This window comes from Bos taurus, chromosome 17 (assembly GCF_002263795.3).
Source record: "Bos taurus isolate L1 Dominette 01449 registration number 42190680 breed Hereford chromosome 17, ARS-UCD2.0, whole genome shotgun sequence".
NCBI lineage: Eukaryota > Metazoa > Chordata > Mammalia > Artiodactyla > Bovidae > Bos > Bos taurus.
The window spans coordinates 66531233-66549584 of NC_037344.1; the positions used below are offsets into that span (position 1 = coordinate 66531233).

General features: G+C 45.7%; 1 long non-coding RNA gene across 1 annotated transcript in view; it reads left to right on the top strand.

The window, feature by feature from the left end:
• Positions 1 to 18352, top strand: part of LOC132342642 (uncharacterized) — a 120252-nt gene that overhangs the window by 89121 nt on the left and 12779 nt on the right. The window lies entirely within an intron of this gene.

Here is an 18352-nt window from a genome sequence, read left to right on the forward strand (position 1 = left end):
ATTAGTAATGTCTGCTTTGACTCAGGGAGAAGATGCAGTGGTACAGATACCACAGATTTGCCATCCTTGTTACAATTTGGTCTTATCTCTCAGTTATGGAAGCCTCTGGTTTCCTAAGGGCCTTGGGCAAGTCACATCCATTCTTTGAGACAAGATCCTTAGGAGTCAGTTGAGCAAGGATTTATTCACCCACATTCCTAGGCCCAGTACTGCAAGGAAAATAGGATCCTTGGCTTGGGCTCTTGGTGACCTCACGTGTTACAGAGACATGGATAGTATATGCAGAGACAGTCCAGAGAAATGGTGAAAGGAGGGCTTCACAGGGGAGGAGGGTCGTGGAGGACTCAACTAACTTGTTCCCCTGAATATACTGAGGGACAGTAGGTCTCCATACTCTCCCTCAAAAATGACAGAATGATCTCAGTTTGTTTCCAAGGCAAATCACTTAGCATTACAGTAATCCAAGTCTGTTCCCCAACCACTAATGCTGAAGAAGCTGAAGTTGAATGGTTCTATGAAGACCTACAAGACCTTCTAGAACTAACCCTCAAAAAAGATGTCCTTTTCATCAAGGGGGACTAGAATGCAAAAGTAGGAGGTGAAGAGGTACCTGGCCTTGGAGTACAAATGAAGCAGGGCAAAGGCTGACAGAGTTTTGCCAAGAGAACACACTCATCATAGCAAATACTCTCTTCCTACAACATGAGGGATGACTCTACACATGGACATCACCAGATGGTCAAAACCAAAATCAAACTGATTATATTCTTTGCAGCCAAAGATGGAGAGGCTCTACACAGTCAGCAGAAACAAGACCTGGAGCTTACTGTGGCTTAGACCATGAACACCTTATTGCAAAATTCAGGCTTAAATTGAAGAAAGTAGGGAAAACCACTAGATCACTCAGGTATGACCTAAATCAAATCCCTTAAGACTATACAGTGAAAGTGACAGACAGATTCAAGGGATTAGATCTGGTGGACAGAGTACCTGAAGAACTCTGGACAGAGGTTCGTGACATTGTATAGGAGGCAGAGAGCAAAACCATCCCAAAGGGAAAAAAAAATGCAAGAAGGCAGAGTGGTTGTCTGAGGAAACCTTACAAATAGCTAAGAAAAGAAGAGAAGTGAAAGGTAAAGGAGAAAGGGAAAGATATACCCATCTGAATGCAGAGTCAAAGAATAGCAAGGAGAGATAAGAAAGCCTTCTTAAGTGAACAATGCAAAGAAATAGAGGAAAACAATAGAATGAGACTAGTGATCCCTTCAAGGAAATCAGAGATACCAAGGGAACATTTCATGCAAAGATAGGCACAATAAAGGACAGAAACAGCAATGACCTAACAGAAGCAGAAGATATTAAGAAGAGGTGGCAAGAATACACAGAAGAACTGTACAAAAAGGTCTCAATGTCCTGGATAACCACGATGGTGTGGTCACTCACCTAGAGCCAGACATCCTGGAGTGTGAAGTCAAGTGGGCCTTAGGAAGCATTACTACAAACAAAGCTAGTGGAGGTGATGGAATTCCAACTGATCTATTTCAGATCCTAAAAGATGATGCTGTTAAAGTTCTGCATTCAATATGCCAGCAATTTGGAAAACTCAGCAGTGAGCCACAGGACTGGAAAAGTTAGTTTTCATTCCAGACCCAAAGAAGCGTAATGCCAAGGAATGGTCAAACTGCCATAAAATTACTATCATTTCACACGCTAGGAAGGTAATACTCAAAATCCTTCAAGATAGTCTTTAGCAATACATGAACCAAGAACTTCCAGATGTACAAGCTGGATTTAGAAAAGACAGAGGAACCAGAACTCAAATTGCTAACATCCACTGAATCATAGAAAAAGCAAGAGAATTCCAGAAAAACATTTACTTCTGCTTCATTGACTACCCTAAAACCTTTGTGTGGATCACAACAGACTATGGAAAATTCTTAAAGAGATAGGAGTACCAGACCACCTTACCTGCCTCCTGAGAAACCTGTATGGAGGTCAAGAAGCAATAGAACAAGACATGGAATAATGGACAGGTTTAAAATTGGGAAAAGAGTTCATCAAGCCTGTTTATATTCATCCTGTTTATTTAACTTATATGCAGAGTACATCATGTGAAATGCTGGGATGGATGAAGCACAAGTTGGAATCAAGATTGCCAAGAGAAATATCAACAACCTCAAATATGTAGATGATACCATCCTAAAGGCAGAAAGTAAAGGAGAACTAAAGAACCTCTTGATGAAGGTAAAAGAGAGCGAAAAAGAAAGTAGAAAGTGAAGTCTCTCAGTTATGTTTGACTCTTTGCAATCCCATGGACTGTAGCCTACCAGGCTCTTCCGTCCATGGGATTTTCCAGGCAAGGTTACTGGAGTGGGTTTCCATTTCCTTCTCCAGGGGATTTTCCTGACCCAGGGATTGAACCCAGGTCTCTCGAATTGCGGGCAGATGCTTTGCTGAAAATGCTAGCTTGAAACTCAACATTCAAAAACATGAAGACCATGGCATCCGGTTTCCATCACTTCATGGCAAATAGATGGGGAAAAAGAGGAAACAGTGACATATTTTATTTTCTTGAGCTCCAAAATCACTGTGGATGGTGACTATAGCCATGAAATAAAATATGCTTGCCATTTGGAAGAAAAGCTATGACAAATCTAGACAGTGTATTAAAAAGCAGAACCATCACTTTGCCAACAAAGGTCATATAGTCAGAGCTATGGTTTTACAAGTAGTCATGTACTGACATGAGAGTTGGACCATAAAGAAGGTTGAGCACTGAAGAATTGGTGCTTTCAAACTGTGGTTCTAGAGAAGACTCCTGAGAGTCCCTTGGACAGCAAGGAGATCAAAGCAGTCAATCCTAAAGGAAATCAACCTTGAATAGTCATTGGAAGGACTGATGCTGAAGCTAAAGCTCTAATACTTTGGCCACCTGATGCGAAGAGCTGACTCACTGGAAAAGACCCTGATTCTGTGAAAGACTGAGGGCAAGAGAAGAGGGCAACAAGGATGAGATGATTGGATGGCATCATTGACTTGATGGACAGGAGTTCGAGCAAACTCTGGGAGATGGTGAAGGACAGGAAAGCCTGGCATGCTGCAGTCCATGAGGTTACAAAGAGTCAGACATGACTTAGTGACTGGACAACAACAAAGGTCAGGTGAGGGTAGAGCAAGGGCAAAGGAAACTGTGGAAAGGAGACTCGTGTGTGAGATACGCACCCGAGAGAGAGTACCCCTGGAGTGGAGGCAGTACCGCTAGAGTGGAGCCTGTGAGTCAGGAAGTGGCAGATGCTAAAACTAAGAATCCCGTTAAAAAAGAGGATCTTTCATCACTTCCGATCCGCTGTAATGATTATGGTGCCTTGCACACAATAGATGCTCAATAGGTGTTGAGTCCATCTCTTCAGTCCTCCTTTTCAAGTCATTAATTCACCCAGCAAACATTCAGTGATGCTTTGTATGTACCAGACTGAGGACTCCGTGCTGGGGATATGCTGACAAATAAAGGAGACATGGTGGCTGTTCCCATGGCACTTACCATCCAGCAGGAGAGGCTGCAGGGCCAGATGAAAGAGCTGAGGGCTGGACATCAGGAAGCCTGGGCTCTGGGCTGGTGCAGCCAGGAATTTGCACTGTTATTCCGAGAAAATCACTAGTCGTGTCTGAGTCTCTTTTCTCCTCTTTGAAGCCGAGAGTGAAGATGAAAAACCACAAATTGAGTCTTGTCACTAGCTAGCTTAGAGGCCCTCCAAGTTCTTGCCACCACATTTGGGAGTACATTCAAAGGCTCACCCTGGTGTTCCTGCAAAATGGTGCCCCACACACCACTCCCTCCTAATCTCCCATCACTGCCTGCCCCAATCTCTCTGCTCCAGGCTCCTTCTGGTCTTGTAAACTCTGAGGTCATTCCCACCCTGAGGTGCTCACAGATGCCTCCTCCACTTTGCACCTGACTGGCTTCTTCTTATCCTTTGGGCCTCAGTGTGAGCACTACCTCTTCCGAGAAGTCTTCCCTGATTACACTATCTCTGCCAGGGCCTTTTGCTCCCTGTCACAGTTCTTTCTGTTCCATGCAGCTCCTACCTCACTTTGTAATCACCTTTTACTAATTGGCTACCCTTTTGCCCTGCTCCATCTTCCCACTCTAGTTTGAGGGCAAGGATCCTGTCTGCTTTTCCCTATTTTGTTCCCACTGCAAAATGGCAGTGGGGCCTGCTCTAGTTATAAATCGAGTAGAATGAAAAAGTGAATAAAAGTATGGGCCTGGTAAATTAGAGTTAGTCCATTGTACATTGAGTTTCCCTGGTGGCTCAGGCAGTAAAGAATCTGCCGGTGATGCAGGAGACCTGGGTTCAGTTCTTGGATCAGAAAGATTCCCTGGAGAAGGGAATGGCCAGCCATTCCAGTATTCTCTCCTGGAGAATTCCATGGAGAGAGGAGCCTGGTGGGCTATAGTTCATGGGGTCACAAAGACTTGGGCATGACTGAACAACTAACATACTGGTGGGTTAAAGCTGCCTGAAAGCCAGTTTGACTGGACTTTTGCAGAATCAGAGGTTAAGACCTCCTAGTTGGGATTTTGGAAAATCTGGATTCAAATTCTAATATTCTCCAGTTGTGTGACCTTGATTCAGTTCCTTTACCTCTCTGGCTCTCAGCATCTTCTTAGTAAAATGGTGGTAATCATTGTAGCCCCTGCAGGGAGTTGTCTTAGGGATAAAATGAGATAAAGGGGCACTAAACTCAAAGTCTGATGCTCAGAGCTACCCAGGGTAAGGCTCTTTATGACTGTTATTCTCGGTGTTTCCAAATTGCAGGATGAGCTGCCTTGGATGGTGCAGGGAAGAAAGGGAAAGGGTAAGCCTGGTAGGAGGCAGGAGAGCCTCAACTATATACAACTGGAGGCAGGAGATCAGACTAGATCTTCAAGCACCATCCTGCCCTGCACATCTGTCTCTCACTGGTCCTGGGCTATAAAGAACTCAGCCCCGTGGTGCTCTGATTTAATTAGCTCAGTGATACTGCCCTATCGATCACTCATTTCAAGTCTGCCAACTGGGGGAAGTGTGGTTTGCCCATCACCCTCTCACTTATCGAAAGGAAAAGCTGACATCGACTTGTTTATTCAAGCACAGCTGGGGAGGCTCCTGAACCCCCTCCCCTGTCCTCCTTGCGCACATATTTGAGTTTGGATAAATCTCTTCTTCATGCTCATCACCAAGCCCTTTGTCCCCCGTGCCTGGGCTTCCAAGACTTTCTCCCCATTGCCTCTTTTCCAATTGAATTAGTTTATATATATATATATATATATATATATATATATATTTTTTTTTTTGATGGAAAAAGTGTTTGCTTTATCTCTGGTGCTAAATATCCTAATTGTTTCCTTCGTCTTGGGTAATACCTCATTAATTTAATGGCTGCCTGCCTCTTCTCGAGCAGCCATAGCTGTTGGGGTCTTTTTCTGCAGCGGATTGATGATGTTGGACCTGGAGGGGACCCAGTCGACTTGGGGTTTTTGGGGGGCCTCTTCTCTCTCTCATCCGCCTGTTGATCTGTAAGGCTCCACCCTTCTTTCCCCTCTGCTGCCCTCTCCTCTTTCTCCCTTTCTCTCTGCATCTTTCTCTCCCTCGCTCTTTCCTTGTATCGCCCTCACTCAGCTGCTCCTCTTTTCCTGAAAAAGAGAGCTGGTTGAACGAATAGCTTAAACATGAGATTCTGGCAGGAAAATGGAATATGCTGTTGCAGCTCAGAAGGGCCAGCTGGGATCTATGTGCACTCAGACCGTCCCCACCACTGTCTGCCTGCTGGCCCTATTTTCTTCCCTTGAAACCACAGCAGCCATTAACCCAGTGTTTCCCCAAATGCGTGACACTTAGCCCCAGCCCCAGGGATTCTTGGTCAGGGAATGGGAAGAGAGGGGCCTGAGGTCTAATAAGTTGGGAAATGCTGCACATGATGTAGGGGGCTGTCAGAGAATCACAGAGCCCACTGCGAAGTTAAAGGCTCTGAGAAGGCCTGCAGTGATGAAGTCTGTTGAACGTTGTTTCATCCTAAGGTTTCTGAGCAGATCCACTAGCCAGATACTACAAAGAATGAACTCTTTCAGGAAGTATAGGCCTCATCTAAGTGGGCTTTCTCCCCACACTGCTCCTTCTTTGACAATCAAAGGACTACTTGCTCTTTTATTTTCTTCTATTTTTAAAGATCCTTTCTATGTTCCATCTTCTCAGATTCACCACCTTCCCAAGTGTACCCCTCGTCTGTACCCAGAAGAGATGAATTTGAGACTCTCCAGATAATGATCACAGTCATCTCTTCAGAGTTTGCCTCCGGCTACGTAGTCCTTAATGGCAGGGACTAAGAGGAAGGAGGCTGCTTGGCTGTCAGACGCAAGTTCCAATCGCAGCTCCACCACCTGGTGGCTGGGCCTTCCTGGACTCAATGCTAAAACTCTTTGACTCAGCTTATTCCCATGTTAAATAGGATCTTGATACCCACCTTCCAGGTCCCCAAAATATGGGGCTTCTGAAGGGTCTCAGTACTTTCTGGTGTGTGTGTGCGTGCATGCGTGTGTGTGTGTGTCAAGGTAAATCTCACACAGCATAATATTAGCCATTTTAGAGTGTACAGTTCAGCGGCATTTAGTGTATCCACAGTGTTGTACAATCACATGCATCTTGCACTTGATCCAGTTCCACAACATTCTCATCACTCCAAAGGGAAATCTCAGTCCCCACTCCCTTTCCCCCAGCCCCTGGCAACCGCTTCTCTGCTTTCCATCTCTAAGGATTGATCTACATTGAATATTTCATGTGAATGGACTCATACGACACGTGGCCTTCTGTGTCTGGCTTCTCTCAGCATCAGGTTTTTGAGGTTCCTCCATATGGTAGCATGTTCAACGCTTTGCTGCTTTTTGTGGCTGAATCATATTCCACTGTACAGCTGTGCCACGTTTTGTTTATCCGTTCCTCACCGAGTACATTCTCTGTTAGAATTTTTGAAGGCACTCTCTTCACTCCTTTGAATAAAGGGTGAAGCTTAATTCCAATTGATTTGTAGGAAGCACACTGGATTTAGAATGAAAAGTCAATACAGGATAATGGAGTTTGCTGGGTAGAACTCTGGACTGAAGTCAGGAGTCCTGGACTGTGTGACCTTGGAACTCTCCTTTCCCTGCTCTTGGCCTCAGTTTTCTCATCTGTAAAATGGGGGTTGGTAAAGATGATTTCCTAGTTACCTCCTGCCTCAACATTCCACTGTTCTAGATGTCTCTGGATTTTTCCATCCAGTAGTCATGTTCAGATGTGAGAGCTGGATCATAAAGAAGGCTGAGCATTGATGAATTGATGCTTTTGAATTGTAGTGTTGGAGAAGACTCGAGAGTCCCTTGGACTGCAAGGAGGTCAAACCAGTCAATCCTAAAGGAAATCAACCATGAATATTCATTGGAAGGACTAATGCTGAAGTTGAAGCTCCAATACTTTGGCCACGTGATGTGAATAGCTGATTCATTGGAAAAGTCCGTGATGCTGGGAAAGATTGAAGGCAGGAGGAGACAGGGGATGAGATGGTTGGATGGCATCGCTGACTTGATGGACATGGATTTGAGCAAACTCTGGGAGTATTCTTGGGCTTCCCTGGTGGCTCAGCTGGTAAAGAATCTGCCTGCAATGCAGGAGACCTGAGTTCAATCCCTGGGTTGAGAAGTTCCCCTGGAGAAGGGAAAGGCTACCCACTCCAGTATCCTGGCCTAGAGAATTACAGGGAGTGTATAGTCCATGGGATTGCAAAGAGTCAGACGTGAGTGAGAAACTTTCACTTCATTCACTAGGAGATAGTGAAGGACAGGGAAGCCTGACGTACTGTAGTTCATGGGGTCGCAGAGTTGGACACGACTGAGCAGCTGACCAATAAACACATCTGAAGGAAACTCTGCTTAGGAATATCAGAAGTTTATTTTGTCAGATGTCCCTTCATGTATCAGGCTTACAGGGGACAGAGGCAGAGGGCCTCAGATTTCTCTGTGCAGAGTGAGAAGGGTAGTGTTGAATTACGCTTAGTTCTATGCTTCTGTGAATTACACGCTAAGTGTAATGGAGCCAGCATTTCTGCAGCTCTTCCCGGCCAGCGTGCTGATGGGCCTGGGATTAGTCACACTTGAGTTAAAAAACCAACGCTCATGAACAGGACCCATCTGTCAGGAGTCTGGTCAATGGCTCTCCAGGCAGATAGTTCCATTAGATCCCCATTGTGGTCTCTACGAGCACCTAGAATTCAGAGTTTCTCTTTGGTAGCTCCTCATCAAGACCCATTTTGACAAGCTAAGACCGTCCACATTTATTTCTGTTAAAACGGAGCACGTGGTGAGCAGTGTCTAATTAGACATTCATGAACACTCCAGCATGGACGCCCCACTATTGACCTGAGGACCATGTTCACGGGCTATGCTGTGCATGTCAGTGGGGAGAAGGGGAATCTACTCAGCATTCAGGGAGATCCACTGTGCTCACTCTCTGAGTTTAGGGATCTAGTCTAGGGATGGAAACTCACAGCTGGGCCTTGGAAGAAAGGTCTCTGGCCCATTATTATCTGTGGGCAATGGGCTTCCCACCCGATACGATCTTTCTTGTCCCACATGTATCACAGTGCTGTCATTGTCCATTTCCTCCATGGCACCATAAGCAGCTCGAGAGTTTTTATTCTTCACCTTCATATCACAAACCTCCAGCTCAGGGCAGGATCTACAGTAGGTGCTCAGTAAATGCTCATCATATGAATATGGATGAGCTCGTCCATATGAATATTGGATAAGATCTCAGTGAACCAGGGCAGACTTTCTGCAGCAGGAGAGACTAGTGTTTCAGACTGAGAACTAGGACTATCATGTATCCCAGGCCCCAGTCTGGAGCCCAACCTGGTATTTGTAAGCTAAACGGAAATGTTCATACCAACCTCATTCAACCCAAGAGAATGAACCCATTGCAGGAGGGATGCTTTAAAATGGTATCATTTAATGCATATCACCTGAGCACCAATTACGTTTAGGCCACGCACTCATCGCCCCCAGTTTTGAACTGAAGCTCATGGAGTTATCTTGGATTGGGTTACCAGGAAACAGATTCTGAGATGGAAGATTATATGTGGAAGGTTTACTGAAGAGTGCTCTCAGGGGATAAACATGGAAGGGAGGAAACAAGGAATGAGGGTATGGATGGAAGAAGGAAGTAAGGAAAGATTAGTGGAGACAAGGCTTTGATCCACCTTGCAGTTGCTACTGAGGCTTCAGCTGATGATACAGGGAGCTCTGGTCTACCATGCCCACTGTCATCCAGTATGGAGGGCCAAGGGCTTCCCTTTCTTCCAGCAGAGGGTGGATGGTGATGGCCCCAGATGGTACGTGTGTGGTGATAGCATCTGACCAGCAGCCCCACTAGCCCTCCATGCCCCAGGAACACTTGTACCTGCTTTCTCCATGCTCATCCTGGTCAGGCAATAATTTAGGAGGTGTGTCTTTAGAGAAGAGACTTCACTTCCACCGACTCCACAAGATATCTCTGGAGAATCATCCATTCCAGATCTGCAAGCCACTGTCTAGCTCAGAAGAAAGGTACACTTGTGAATTTCTTGCACGTTTCCTTTACTAACCCATCCAGGACTTTCAGGAAAGGGAGGCTGCATTGCTTGGTGGTTACAATCTGGAACCCCCGAGTCAACAGAAGGATGTGCTTCTTCCTCTGGCTGGCCTAGCTGTGTGAGCCTGGTGGGGTGTCTTCCCCACTTCAGTTCTTTGCTTTGTTAAGTGGGGTTAATACTTCTTAATGAACATTAAATGAAGCAGCACAAGCACAGTTCCAAGGATACACTTAATTCTCCCCCTCCTGTCTTTTTCCTGCAGCGCTGGAGTGAGGCAAATGGGTTTCTTTTTATGTGCGTCTTGTGAGTGTGGTGTATTTGGCTCCAAAACCAAAGCCACATTCACCAGCTTTTAATACAGGTCTTTTCCTTACCCCCAAGAGAGGTCGTTTGACTACATGCCAATGTTTTGTTGATTTAAGGACTCGGTGTGCCTGTCACCTCCAAGGCACTACACATCCTGAAAAGTTCCTCCCAGTCCAGTCATTAATCACCCTCTGTAATTAAATAACACAGCAACCTGTAATTAGGGTATTGATTTGTGGGTTTAATTGTTTACTCGTGAGTTCTCCCTTCAGCCTGTGAGCTCCATGAGGGCAAGGACTGTGTTCATCTTTATTCACAGCTGGGTCTCTGTTGCCTGCCCTGGCTCTTTGCACAGAGATGATTTTCAATAAACGTTGGTTGAATAAAGGAATGAGTGGATACAGGAGTTCATGGCCAAGCTTCTCTCAGGTATTACACTCAGTGTGAGAGGAGGGATGGCAGTTAGCAAAGAAACTCAGTCAAAATGATTCTTTGTGTCTGGATTGCGCGTCACAACTCAGATAGCACTTAATACTGAGAAGTGCTCATGGTGAAGATGATGATGGTGGTGGTGAAGAGAATGAGGATGATGAAGATGATGCCTGTGATGGAGATAATGGTGACGGTTGATGGTGGCGGTGATGATGATGGCGATGATACCGTTTCTAGAACTTTTATTATTTTCCAGGTAGTTCACATGCATTATTTCACATGATTCTTGCAATAGCTCTACACTTATTATTTCCACTTGTATAACTGTACATTTACTTACCATCATTTCCATTTTACATATGAAGGAATGAAACTAAAGTCTTTTCCTAAAGTGATCCATCAGGTAAGGAGCAGAACTCAAGTCTGCCTAACTCTGCTCTCACCCATGAAATTCTAATGCTTTCGCAGCATTCATTGCTACTGCAGTATGGTTGTTTTACAATGCTGCGTGAGTTTCTGCTGTACAGCAAAGCGAATCAGCTATCTGTTTACATATACCCCCTCTTTTCTGGATTTCCTTCCCATTTAGGTCACTGCAGAGTGCTGAGAAGAGTAGAGTAGAGCCTACCTATACAGTAGGCTCTCATTAACTGTCTGTTTTACAGATAGCATCAGTAGTGTGTATAGGTCCATCCCAATCTCCCAATTCATCTCACCCCCCTCTAATGCTTTTTTTTTTTTTTGTGGCCAAGGACTCAACTAATCTCACTGCTGTGATAAGGCAGTCATTATTATCAATATAGGTGATGAAAGAGCTTCAGAGAGGGAAAGGACCTGGTCAGGGTCACAGAGCCCAAGAGAAACAGCTCTGGAACCAAAATCCCACTGTTCTTATCTCCAGCGTGAAAGTTTCCCCATTATAGGTCGAGACTCAGAGACGTGGGCGTCTGGAAACAGAAGGGATCTTAGAGGCAGGACACTCACACCCTCATTCCAGTATCACCTCCTTCTCGCCATGTGAATACGGTTGTGCCACTGTGTCTCACACAAACTTGGCTTTCTTATAGGTGAGATGGGAGCAAAGAGGCCCACCTCACCGGGAGGGGATGAGGTTTTACTGAAACCACAGGTACAAAAGCGATTCGTGAACCATAGTATCTGTCCCGTTGGATGCTGTCAGTTCCGGTGCCTTGATAAGTCAGCATCTCCATGTGTTTTGTGCAGTCACTTTCACAGCTTAAATGCACCACCTACCTCTGAGGTCCTTGCTCCGGCACCCTGTGACTCCCAAGTAGCAATATCAAATGCTTTCTTCAAAAACCGAAAAAAAAAAAAAAGTCTAAATCTGAACCTCAATGTTGGTTAGGTTTATAAGAAAAAGCCCCTTCCCTGCTACGCTCCAGCCACCTGGCTAGACTTCCTGTCCATCAACAATAGTCCATTTTCAGGCCCGCCTCAGGGCTTTTGCACTGGCTGCTTCCTCTGCTTGGAACTGGCTTTCTCCTCCACTCAGTGGGGTGTCAGCTCAGACATCACCTCCACAAAGAAGCTTTCTTGTTCATCCGTCTGAAATATGCCACCCGTCCCGCCCCCCATACCCACATCCTACATTGTCCTCTGCTTCTTGAGCTTTCACCAAACGAGCTGGAATTACCTAGTCAGTTTATTCTTTTCTCTGTCTCCAGCAGGAAGACATATGCCCCGTGAAAGCTGGGCTGTGTCTGTCTTGATCATCGGGGTATTTCCAATGTCCAAATAAGTGACTGGCAAAAAAAAAAAAAAAAGGCATTTAACAAGCACCAGTGGGGTGAAATGCTTAATAAGTGAATTCTGTCCCATGTTACTTGGGGTCCACGTGTAATGGGTAGACTCTGACTCAGTCTCAGTGAGGAGATGCCATATCCCATTTCCAGTCCCCTGAGTCACCAAGCGTCACAGCTGATAAATGGCCACCCTTGTGGGAAGGCATGAGGCCTTATTTCTCAGCTGGACGGGACACCAGGGGCCTGCTGCCAAACATGGGCAAGGGAGCTGAGTCCACACTCTGAAGGGCCAGGAGAAGGTGGGCATCCCAGTCCGTGCCGTTCCTGGAAAAAGCAGTCCAGTTTCCTTGTTTTTCTCTACTTGAGGAATCCACTGTCACCCTTTTGTAAAGATGTCTGAGAAAGTGTAAAAGCACATTTCCCGGATCTGGGCATGCAATAGTTTGCGCAATTATAACCCAACACATCACAGAAGTCAGATGGGCGCTTGCTGCCTGCATAATTCATCACTCGGTTTCCTGTCAGGGTCTAAGACCTCTCATATCTGGTAGACACAGAAAATTAAGTTTACATTGCTTGATTAAAAATTCAGAAGTTTAAGGACAAAAAAAAAAAAGAGGATGTGAGTTGTATCATCATTAAGTAGACAGAGATAAATAAAGCATTGGAAGAGGAAACATGGGGGAAGAACAAGAAAAGCAAACGGAGACAATGAGAAAAAAAAAAACCTCGCTGGTGACTTGTCATTTCTTAGACTTAAGAATGTCAGTGGAAACATCACTAATTTCTTCTCTCTAGTGGTCAAGGCTCAGGGACTCAGAAGGTACCCTGATTCCTTCCTCTCTTCTCTCCCTCCATACTTCCTTTCTCCCTGTTTCCTTCCTTCACCTCTTCTCTCCATTCCTCTCTGTTTTTGTGTTCCAAAATTTTAAGTCCCTGCTCTTCACAAGCCACATTGTAAAGTCCTTGGCATACGAAATGAATAAATCAGAGTCCTATATTGATAAAGGCCCTGCAGGCTATTTGGAGAAAAGAGAATTACAGCCCCGAGTGATCAGTGATCTGATGGTGGAAGCTGTGTGGACCAGAAGGGACCCCTGACCCAGCCAGAAAATGGTCAGGGATACTTCTAACAGAAAGGGATGCTCGAGTTGGTTCTTCTTCTTCTTTTTTTTTTAAAAAAAGATTTGTTTTTGATGTGGATCACTTTTGAAGTCTTTATTGAATTTGTTACAGTATCATTTCTTTTTATGTTTTGGGTTTTGGGTCCCAAAGCATGTGGGATCTCAGCTCCCGGACCAGGGATCAAATATGCACTCCCTGCATTGGAAGTCGAAGCCTTAACCACTGGTCTACTAAGGATGTCCCTAGCTGATTCTTAAAGAAGACATAGGTATTAATCCAGTGATAGGAGATGGAATGAAGACTGACATTCCACGTAGGAGTGAGCAACATTTGCAAAGGCTCAGAGGCACCATGGGGTATGGTGTGTATTTGCAGGGGATATATACTAAGTTGGAGAAGGAAATGGCAACCCACTCTAGTATTCTTGCCTGGAGAATCCCATGGACAGAGGAGCCTGGCGGGCTGCAGTCCATGGGGCTGCACAGAGTCGGACATGACTGAAGTGACGTAGTGACTGAGTGGGAGGAGGTGTGGGGAGTGAGGCAGGGATCAGATTCCCTAGGCGGGGCTCAGGTCCTCAGCTCCCACTAAACTGAAGGTTCCTTGAGGGCAAGGACTATGTCTTCTATTCTCTCACCAGTGAGGCCTCATTTCCTAGCCCTTTGTTCATCACAAAACAGGACCCAGCAGGTATTTGTTGACTGGCTTTTTGATTCCAGAAGTCTTTGGGGAGACATGAAAGAATCTTGAATGCAGGAACAACAAGATCATGTTCGCATTCTAGGAAGGCCCTTCTGGATGAGTGAGGGGTGAACAGTGACTTGGAGGAAGAAGGGAGCCGGGTGGACTTGTGGTCAACACGGTTAACAGTGCCCCATTCTCCAAGTCCCCCTTCTCCTTCTTGGTGATAGATTCCCCTGAAGCTGAACAGGGCACCAGACTGCTTATCTAGAGACTGCATTTCCCAGACTCCCTTGCATCTAGGTGTGGCCATGTAACTAGGCTCTAACCGATGAAATGTGGGTGCAACTTTTACACTGCCTCCCTAAAAAGGAAGCTGTTTACCCTATTTCCTTCCTTTAAAAAAATCTGTTTTGAGTGTAGTCCTGATGAAGGGGAGATAGCTTCAACCATAGTGATGAATGCAGAGATGGGCAAATTCTATGAACTGATGTTGTTGTTTAGTTGTTAGGTAGAGTCTGACTCTTTTGTGACCCTGTAGACTGTAGCTTGCCAGGCTCCTCTGTCCACAGGATTTTCCAGGCAAGAATACTGGAGTGCATTGCCATTTCCTTCTCCAAGGGATGTTTCCAACCCAGGGGTCTAACCCAAGTCTCCTGCATTGGCAAGTGGATTCTTTACCACTGAGCCACCTGAGAAGCCCCTGTGAACCAGTAATGGCTGGCCATTTGTTGTTGTTTTTAATGCTTTAAGTAATTAAGCTGTGTTGGGTCTTTGCTGTGGCATGCAGGATCTTTAGTTTGCATTGTGGGATCTAGTTTCCTGACCAGGAATCAATCCCGGGCTGCCTACCTTGGAAGTGCAGAGTCTTAGCCATTTGGACCACCAAGGACATCCCATTTGCTTTTGTAAATAAAGTATTATTGGGACACAGACATATGTATTCATTTGCCTAGTGTCTGTGGCTGTTTTCTTGCTACAATAACAGAGTGGAATGGTTGTGACTGAGATTGACATGACTTTCAAAGCCAGCTGACTGTATGTTTGCTTCTGGAAACTAGCTCAGTTCTGCTCTAGTGGATGGCAGAGTAACGATATGAAAGGAAATTGGGTTCCTGGGTGGTTTCATGGAGCAGAAACACCTACCCACCTTGGCAACCTATCTGTATCAAGAGTGAGAGATGAGAGGACAATGAACTTTTCTCTAGCTTTAGATACTGACACTTTTTGTTGTGGTGGCAACTCAGTGGGTTCCCTATCTAATAGAAAGACTCAGTTATAGGTTCACTGAGGCATCTGGAAGATGGTGGAGGTCTGAACTAGGCAGAAGTGGTTGAGGAGGAGATGGACCCCCAGAGACACTGGGGAACTCGAGTGGACAAATCTGGTATCTGACTGGATGAAGATGTGAGGGAAGATTCAAAAATGATCCCCAAGCCTGCCATGATGAATGCAGTGGGCAGTGTAACAGGTTGGGAGAAGATGCTGGGCTCAGCTTTGCTGTATGGTGTTTGAGGTTTCTGCAGGCTCCAGAGGGTCTGGGAGAATGAAGAGGATAGTGTTATTTTACAGAGGATGGTCCAGAGAAGGATATTTTGATTAAATGACTTTGAGCAGAGATCTGGATGAAGTGAGGCAGAAAGAAGCCACCTGGACATCAGGGAATATACTCTAGGCAATGGAAACAGCAGGTGCAAAGGCCCTGAGGTGGGCCTGACACTCAGAACCACCTATGCTTCACACTCTTTTCCGACGATGCTGTTCCACTCAGCATGTGCTTTCCCAAGCACCTAATGTGTGGGTGGCATGGGTCAGAGAGCAGAGGAGATCATGGAGTCTACTAGACACAGTCTCTGCCCTCAGGGGGTTCACAGATTGGGCAGGGGAGGCAGACTCGTGGTGGACACAACCTTATGGTCCCAGGCAGATACAGAAAGGATGACATAAAATAGGAAGGGGAAGGGCTAGTCTGCTCAGGGAAGGACTTGCCCTGGATTTGAAGGCCAAGTGGAATTTCCTTAAACCCTTTGTCTTAACAGTATAAGTACACCAGGCAGTGCACAGCCTGATAAACTTTCACAAGATTGATGCCCTCATGTAACCAGCAGCTTACTCAAGAATCAGAGTGACCAGCTCCCCAGAAGTCCCTTAAATCCCTTTCAGCTACACCCAGGTCTCCCATAGCCTGGCTCCTAGCAGCCTAGGTTAATTTTGCCTGCGTTTACACAGTGCATCCTCTCTTATGCATGGCTTCTCTTGTTTGAGACTATGTTTGCGAGATTCATCCATGTTGTGTGTAATTGTATCTCATTTATTCTCATTACTATGCAGAATCCCAACGTGTGAATATGCCGTGCTTTACTTTTTTGCTCGCTTCGCTATTGCTGGAGTTTTGAGTTGCTTCCATTTTGGGCCATCCCGGGTGTTGCTGCTATGACATTCTGGTGCGTGTCTTTTGGTGAACATATGTGTGCATTTCTGTTGGGTGTGAGCTAGGAGTAAACTTGCTGGGTCAAGGGTGTGCATATGTTGCGCTTTCATAATGCTGCCAAGCGGGTTTCCAAAATGGTTGCACCAATTAACACTCCCACCAGAAGCGTGTGTCTGAGCAACTTATCTTTGCTAACACTCGGTATTTTCTGTCATTTTCATTTCGTTTCATTTCCTTTTATTTTCATTCCTGGTGAGGGTGAGATGATATTACATTTTGGTTTTAATTTTCATCGTCTTGATGACTAATACAGCTGGGCATGTTTTTATATGGGTTTTTTTTTTGTCATTTTTTGGTCATTTACTTCTTTGGGCGAAGTGCTTGATCAAGGCTTTTGCCTATTTTTTTCTCTTATTGGATTATCTACTTTTTCTTATTAGTTGCATGGTGCTTTTTACATATTCTGGACACGTATCCTTGATAGAATATACTATGGAGAAGAGTTCTCCCGTTCTGTGGGAGTGGGTTGCCGTCTCCCCCTCTTAGTGGTGACATTTGATGGACAGGGTGTTTTTACATTTAATGTAGTGCATTTTATTTATTTATTTTCTCAAGTATATTTGAATGCAGAAATCAGACTTTTCCAGTGGGGAGAGAGGAGTGAGCAGAGGTGGGGAGGCAGGAACTTTGGAGCCTTATGGAAAACAAGCGCATTAGCTGTGGCCTGACATTCAAGGGGGTGGAGGAATGTGGGGATGGGCTGAGGTTGGAGGAGGTGGTGGGTACTAATCACAGGGGCTTTGTGATGTCAGGGTGTGGAGTTCGGACTTCCTTCCTGAAGTCCACAGGGAATGAAGTTTTGCGTAAGGGCTGCCAAGACCAGAGCAGGTATTAGGAATATTAATCCAACATTGAGTGTCAAGATGCAGGTGGAGGGGTGAGGGGAAGCTGGGGAAGGCAGGGATGTGGGGGGCCGGGAGGGCCCAGCCTGGACAGACATAGACAGGGCTTGGCATTGCTTCCTCACAGATGGGTGTTGACTGAAGATGTGGCGTGGAGATGCACTCATGGATGACATCCTTAAGGATAGCGTCACAGCCCTCTCAGCCCCTGACAGTCTGGCGCTGTTGTTCTGCTCTTAAGTAAAAGCTTGGAGAACAAGCAGATGACTCAGAGGGTCACAGACCAGTCCTTAATCTATCAGCTGTCTGAGAGCCTCAGAAGGGAAGGGGCAAAGCTGCCTGTCCTGTGTCTGGGAAGAATCTTGTTTCTCTGAGATGAAAGACATGGCAGAGGCCTGAGAAGAGCTGGGGGGTGTGGGCAGGAGACCTGGATTATGTGCCTCAGGTCACGGCTGTGTGTCCTTGGGGAGGTCCCTTCCCCTCTCTGGACCTCCGTGTCTTTATCCACAGAGAAGGATGCAGACTCAAATGAGCTCAAGGGCACGAAATACTTTGTGAACAATACTTCACAAATGTCAAGGATTGCTGAGTCCCCTGCTCCCAGGAACTAGGGAGTCAGATAACTCTGCATTTAGCTTGCTAACAATTATGCCAGAGGTGGCTCTAAGGAGCTAGTATTGCTAGACCTTACCCAGAATCAAAGGTGTTTGTTACCAGCACTTCCTTACTTCCTGCATTACCAAGACTTGGTTGCCAATGCCAGCTTCCCCTTTCCTATATCCAAACATCTTAAATCCCACATATGGACATTGAAATGAACTCTTTTCATTGGTAACATATTCTTCAGTCCCTCTAAGGTGGCTGACAAGATAATGGCAACGTACATCCTCTGGGCAGAGTGCTGGCCGCTGTGTAGGAGATGCACTTGAAGATGTGGGCAGAGGGGCTGACTTGAGCAGAGGCACAGGGTGGACGGTAGTATGGAGGACTCAGGAGCCTGTGGTGGTGAGTCGTGTGTCAACGTGGCTGTTCTCCGGCATCCAGTGATTCAGTCAAACCCTATTCTGTTT